Consider the following 5,944-nt stretch of genomic DNA (forward strand, 5'->3'; position numbering starts at 1 on the left):
CGAGCCGGCTCGTAAGCCAGCTGCCCCAGAGCCTTTGTACCTACGTATACCAGTATATACTCCACAGTCTCGATTCTTTTTCAGCAATTAAACCCATACTTTGAAAAACTAACAGTTTATATTGCTAAAAATGAAACATCCAGCAATCTATTGTTTTAAGAAATGGTCATAGTAATGAAAAATAAGCTTTATTTTATGAATTCTTCTACAAAAATTGTAACAATGTAACAGATATGAAAGAAAGAATTGGGCAGCATTTCTACTGTATTTTGGACAGAACTTCATTTGAACTTTACACAACAAAACATCAAATATTGACAGCCAAACAAAGAAATTTTGTATAGCATAACACTCAACACTTTGACATAAAAAATGAGAAAATGTTGACAGCCAAACATTGACTAGTGAAAACCACATAATACAAAGTCCATAGTTCATCACAAATTCACAACAACGTCATTGAAAGTGCATGGTTCATCACAACATCATTGAAGATCCATAGTTCATCACAACAAACACATAACTCGAAGCTCATCACAACAAAAGAAATGGCACAAGACGATCACATTGACCTGAACAATCCACGTGACAAGATCATGTAGACATCCATCTTCAAAACAGCAAGAGCAACACCCACATGACGAATGTCTACATGTAACACAGATTTGTAAACATATTGGGATCATGTAAAGATATGAAAACTGAAACGTGTCGAAAGAACAGTTACCAATTGTTGTTATCCCCCACATCAACAATCTTGGGCAACTTGATATTCTTAACATCGTCCTCCTCATCTTCATCCCTCTCCTAATTATTTGGAAGTCAGCCACATACAAGAAATAGACAGAAACCATAGAAGAAAAAGATAGGAATCATACCACCACATTGAAGTCCTCGTGAGAACCTTTGGTATAACTAGCACTGCACACCAATAATTACGTTGTGCCTTCAACGCCATCAAACCTTCTTTCGATGGCACCTTTACCTTATGAAAGAAGGTCCAAACCATCGACCTCGACCTCGAAGAAGCTTGACCTTTTCGCTTCTTGGCACTCTTCCGTTGCACTTTTCTTGCTTCATCCTCACTTGGATAGCAAAAACAGCACATACATGAGCTTGCACAAACATATATTTTTTGGATACCAAAACGAGCACACACATGAGCTTACACAAACATATATTTGACATTTGGATACCAAAAACAGCACATATGACTTTCAAACTAATTAGACATGGAGTCCATGTAATTTTCCAGCAAGTAGATTATTTTTCAAGCTGCTATGCTACAGCAACTAGATCATCAACAGCAGAAAACTAATTACACATAGAATCAATGAAAATTTTGGTCTATCCATCCAATCTGCCCTACAACTCCATCCATCCATGATCCATCCATCCGTCGCTGCTACATCTAGCCGTACAGGCTACAATACATCCATCCATGATCCATCCATCTAGTCCTACATCTACCTGACTACGTCCATCGATCCATCCATCAGTTGTGTACTGGAAGTTCAAACTACATTACTACATCCATCGATCCATCCATCCATTGATCCATCACATGCGTACTACTGAAGTTCAGAGAGCTGCGGCTAGGGATTGGGAAGGAAGGAGGTACCTGCTCCGGCTCATCACGTTCCGCGAGAAACCAGGGGAGGCGCATCCGTCTGCGTCCGGTGTGGTGAGGAACGGTCGCGCCGCCCGTCACTGTCGGCGTGGCGAGGAAACGCGGCGTCGCTCGTCGCCGTCGATCCAGATTTGCGGCGTGGTGAGAGAGGGGCGAGGCGGCGCAGAGCAGAGAAAGGGAGAGACGAGAGACTGTCTGTGTGTTGCTCGTGCCCTAATGCGCTAGCCATTGCGATGGACGGCGAAATTGGGCTGGGCCGCAAGCGAGTCACCGAGCTGGACCGGCCGAAACTCGGCTCGGCTCGGTCGCGAAACGAGCCTGTTTTCAGACCTCGGCCCGCTCGATTATCCTATCGAGCCGAGCTGTAACGGGCCGAGCTGGAGCGAGCTTCGGGCCGAGCCGAAAAGCTCTCTCGTACGTCCAGTCCTAGCAAGGATGTGGTCGGAGACGATGGCTACTTCTACAAGTTCACCAGCTACCCAAGGGCCAGATTGCAATTTTCCCTTTGTTTTTCAGGATCCTGTATGTAGTTGGGAAGGATGTTCTTGTAATTTTCATCTTCTTTCAGGTACTGTATGCAGTGTTGTGATAAATTGACATAGTAGTGCTAGTTTTGGGACCTTCGGTCCCTTCCCTGGTTAAAAAAAAGTAAATTTTAGGTTGTTCTAAGAGAAAAGTATGTTTTAGGCTTTACCCTAAGAGCATCCACAACTTGCTAGTTGCATTGCTATGGTTAAACCACTATCACGCGTGGATCATTTTCGCATGAGCGTCTGGTCTAATGGAGCAGAGACGTTCAACTCTATAGCTACACGACTTGCATGTCGTACCGATGTTTAGTAGGGTAGCTAGCCCAATAAGTCAGGGTGGTCAAACAGTAGACATTTAATTTAATTTAATTATTTATATTTATCTTTTATTTTTTTTAAACTATGACATATATATGTAGAAGGAAATCTCAGGGTGGTCCGTGGACCACCCTGACCACCCCCTAGTGACGCCACTGCCGATGTTCTGTCCGCACTTCAAACACACGAGCTTGTGCGAATACTAAACTTGACCTGACTCGAGCTTAGAAAATGTACATGGAGGCTGAGCAATAAACATGCGACTGATTGGTTTTGGAGGAGCTCATCTTAACGTGATGGAGCAGTAAGTGATATATTATTTTCTTTGTAATTAGTTTCGAGTAGAGGGACACTTAATAATTGTTCTTCTTACCCGGTTCAAATAGTTATGCCCACTATTGTCAGGGAGCCCCTCTAGCAATTTGATGTAATATATTCTCCCTACATGCAGAGTTAGATGTCGTTCAGGAATTCTTAGTAATGTTTGAGGAATTTTCATCTTAACGTGAAGAATATTATATAATTTAGAGGAATTTTCATGGCATTTTTGGTCACACCCTTATACCAAATTGCAAATGGTGCTTTTGATTTTCCCTAGATGTTTACCATGTCTCCTTTTTCTCATTATTTTAGCTATTGCACTATGAATTTGTCTCTAGTTATGGTATAAAGTGCTTTGACACCAGATTTTGAATTATTATTTTTGCTTCATGATGATGGTTGTGCTATGTGGCCGTGGTCTTGATTTTGAACTCGGATGTTTTCATGCATGAGAAGGGCTCTTTCAGGAGCTAGTTCGACCTGAATCGATAGATCAATTTATTTGAATGGAGCCAAGTGCAGTGCAAGCAGTTCCACCAAGGGATATTTTGGTCCAACAAATGTGACGGGCGAGCTCGGCCTCTTCTGTTATTTGCAGGAATTTGAAAACATATGAATAGGAAAAATGTAGGATTGAAGATGCCACATACAAGGCACTTCTACATGATTTGAAAACGTGAAATTTTGTAATATATTCCTGTGGATGGTGCAAGGAAACAAACACGCGAATTTTCGAGGATTGATGAGATAGGGAAGAAATAAAATGAGGTTTGAGATTATGCTGAGTTTCCTATCGAATGAATTGCATAAGAATGAATCCTATAACTACTTAGTAACCTCAATCCTATGATCAAAGGGTTTCTAGGAAAAGTTTCAAATGCTTAAAAAAAATCCTATAAGAATTCTACAATCCAAATTCCAAAGACGCACAACGAAGGCAAAGAAGAACAGAAAAAAAGAAAAAAAAAACGTGCTTTGTCTAACTGACAGTCACACGTGCGTTATACTTGTCTAAGTGACGATCACTCCTGAGTTTCAGTTGTTTCCTCCTCCTACTCCTCGCCGTGGCGCCCCCGAATCGGAGGCAGGCCGAGCCCCTCCCCCTCTTCTATCCTTTTCTCCGACTCCAGCGCGGCTACTAGAGCCCTAGCAGATTGTTCTCTAACTATTTGCTTCGAGCAATCGAATCCATCGTTCCATTCCTGTCCGAGATAATCTGATCCAATCCACACAGTTCTGAGACCGTATTTGGTTTTGATTTGTGGTTTCTCAATAGGTTGCCAGCTGAACTCCCAAAATCAAAAGAAACTGCGAGAGCGGACTGGTTCGATTGGAACCACAATGGTAAATATCTGTAGCGGCGGTGCTTACTCCCGGAGGAGGGTGGGGAAGAGGATGAAGAAGAGGAAGTCCGCGCAGCTTCACGATCATTCCTGGTTTCAGATTTTAGCAGATGTGAGTGGGTGCAGCAGTGCACACTTCCACTGTTCATTCCTGGTTTCAGATTTTAGCAAAGGGGGCTCAGCCCACTCATTCAGCATAAGTAAATTGGTTCGGCAAACTGAATCGTATTTATAACTTATTACTCGTCTGCACGCAGGACATTCTCGTCGACGCGCTGTCGCGTTTGGGGTTCACTGACGCCGCACGCACGAGCAGGTGGAGACAAATGCATGGTGTCGGCTTTGAAGGAGCTTGGCCAAGCGCCATGTGGTAGTCAAGGGTGTAGAACATTCTAAGATGATGTATGGTTTTCAGCCCGCAGTGAAGCACGGTCAGATAGCCATGTTAGTATAGAGAAACACTAATTCATTGTTGTTCGCATAATTACCAGACTATGATTCAAATAATTATGTCCAAATAGTGTCTTCCATTCAGAGCAGATGGCAGTATTTTAGACTTTCTTAATTGTTTGAGAATAAAATGACATTTACAAATTCGAGGAAAACATTTCATGACTTTTCCTAATTCGCTAGTTAAAGGAACTAGCCGTCGACCCGTGCACTTGCACGGGCTAGTTTTTCTGCTTGGTATGGTATAATCTTCGTCCATGAGTATGAAACTACTTGTCCAAAGATATTACTCGTGAATTTCTACCTGGATGTAAATCGATCTGACTTGTCATTATGTCGTAATGCAAGAAATAACCCTTTAAAATAAATCATTGTAACTCAGTCTTATTCTTACCAGATAAGTTGCCAGAGTTGTTTTTATTTTTTTCTCCGCTGAATGTGATAAGTTCAAGAGAGTACGTAAATAGTAATATCACCCAAACTCATACTTGATCAGACCAGAAACTTCCACGCATCTTTCTATTCAGATATATTGCCTAAAAGATTCATATAAAAGATTGTTACCTTTTTTTCTTCGGTTTTGGTAAAGAAAGAATTTACAAAAAGGTCTCAGAGTTAATATTTTTCTGAATAAAACTTAAAAGAGACAGCTAGTGTAACCGGCCATATATAGGTGTGGTCTTGACTCTTGAGTATTATGCATGTGCTGATTTCTTTCCACTGGTGCTGAGCACATGAAAGGATTGAACAATAGAAGAAAATCTGGCTATAAACCTGCGGAGAAACCGAACAATCGGTCCATGTGGGTGTATGTTGAGAAACAAATCCATACAGCGTAAGGAGGAATAAAGAGATCAGGTGGTATATATCAACATCAAAGCGCTTCAATTGTATTACTATCACATGACATGGTGGGAATAGTTGCAATTTGCAGAAAGAAACGATGAACCTTCAAAGAAATCGGATCAAATGATGGTACTCATGATGAGAACACTAGTAGAAAAAGGGGCTATGGTTGAGGCCTGGCCAGCCCATTAGTCCCGGTTCTGCCACGAACCGGGACTAGTGGAGGCATCCGTCCCGGTTCGTGAGCCCAAGGGGCCGGCCGGGCCTCGTGGGGCATTGGTCCCGGTTCGTGGGGACCCATTTGTCCTGGTTCCTGGCACGAACCGGGACCAATGGGCCTCGCTCCTGGCCCGCTCCTGGCCCACAGCCATTGGCTTTAGTCCCGGTTCCAGCCACGAACCGGGACCAATGAAGTGGCTATATATACCCCTCGCGCGAGCAGAGCACTCCACTGCTCTGTTTTTCTGGCTGGCGAGGGGAGAGTTTTGTGGTGCTCTAGCTCACCT

At 42.8% G+C, this 5,944-nt stretch overlaps 1 long non-coding RNA gene across 2 annotated transcripts; it reads right to left on the minus strand.

Annotated features, from left to right (window-relative positions):
- Positions 1-294: 294 nt before the first annotated feature.
- Positions 295-1,785, minus strand: LOC123494937 (uncharacterized). Of its 2 annotated transcripts, none has more exons than XR_012189586.1 (4): positions 1,622-1,785; positions 879-1,081; positions 728-807; positions 295-648 (listed from the first exon to the last, which is right to left on the minus strand). It is a non-coding gene; the product is annotated as an uncharacterized lncRNA (long non-coding RNA). The 2 variants fall into 2 exon arrangements; XR_012189585.1 differs by having other exon boundaries at positions 879-1,085.
- Positions 1,786-5,944: the final 4,159 nt, after the last annotated feature.

Source organism: Aegilops tauschii, chromosome 7 (assembly GCF_002575655.3).
Source record: "Aegilops tauschii subsp. strangulata cultivar AL8/78 chromosome 7, Aet v6.0, whole genome shotgun sequence".
Taxonomy (NCBI): domain Eukaryota; kingdom Viridiplantae; phylum Streptophyta; class Magnoliopsida; order Poales; family Poaceae; genus Aegilops; species Aegilops tauschii.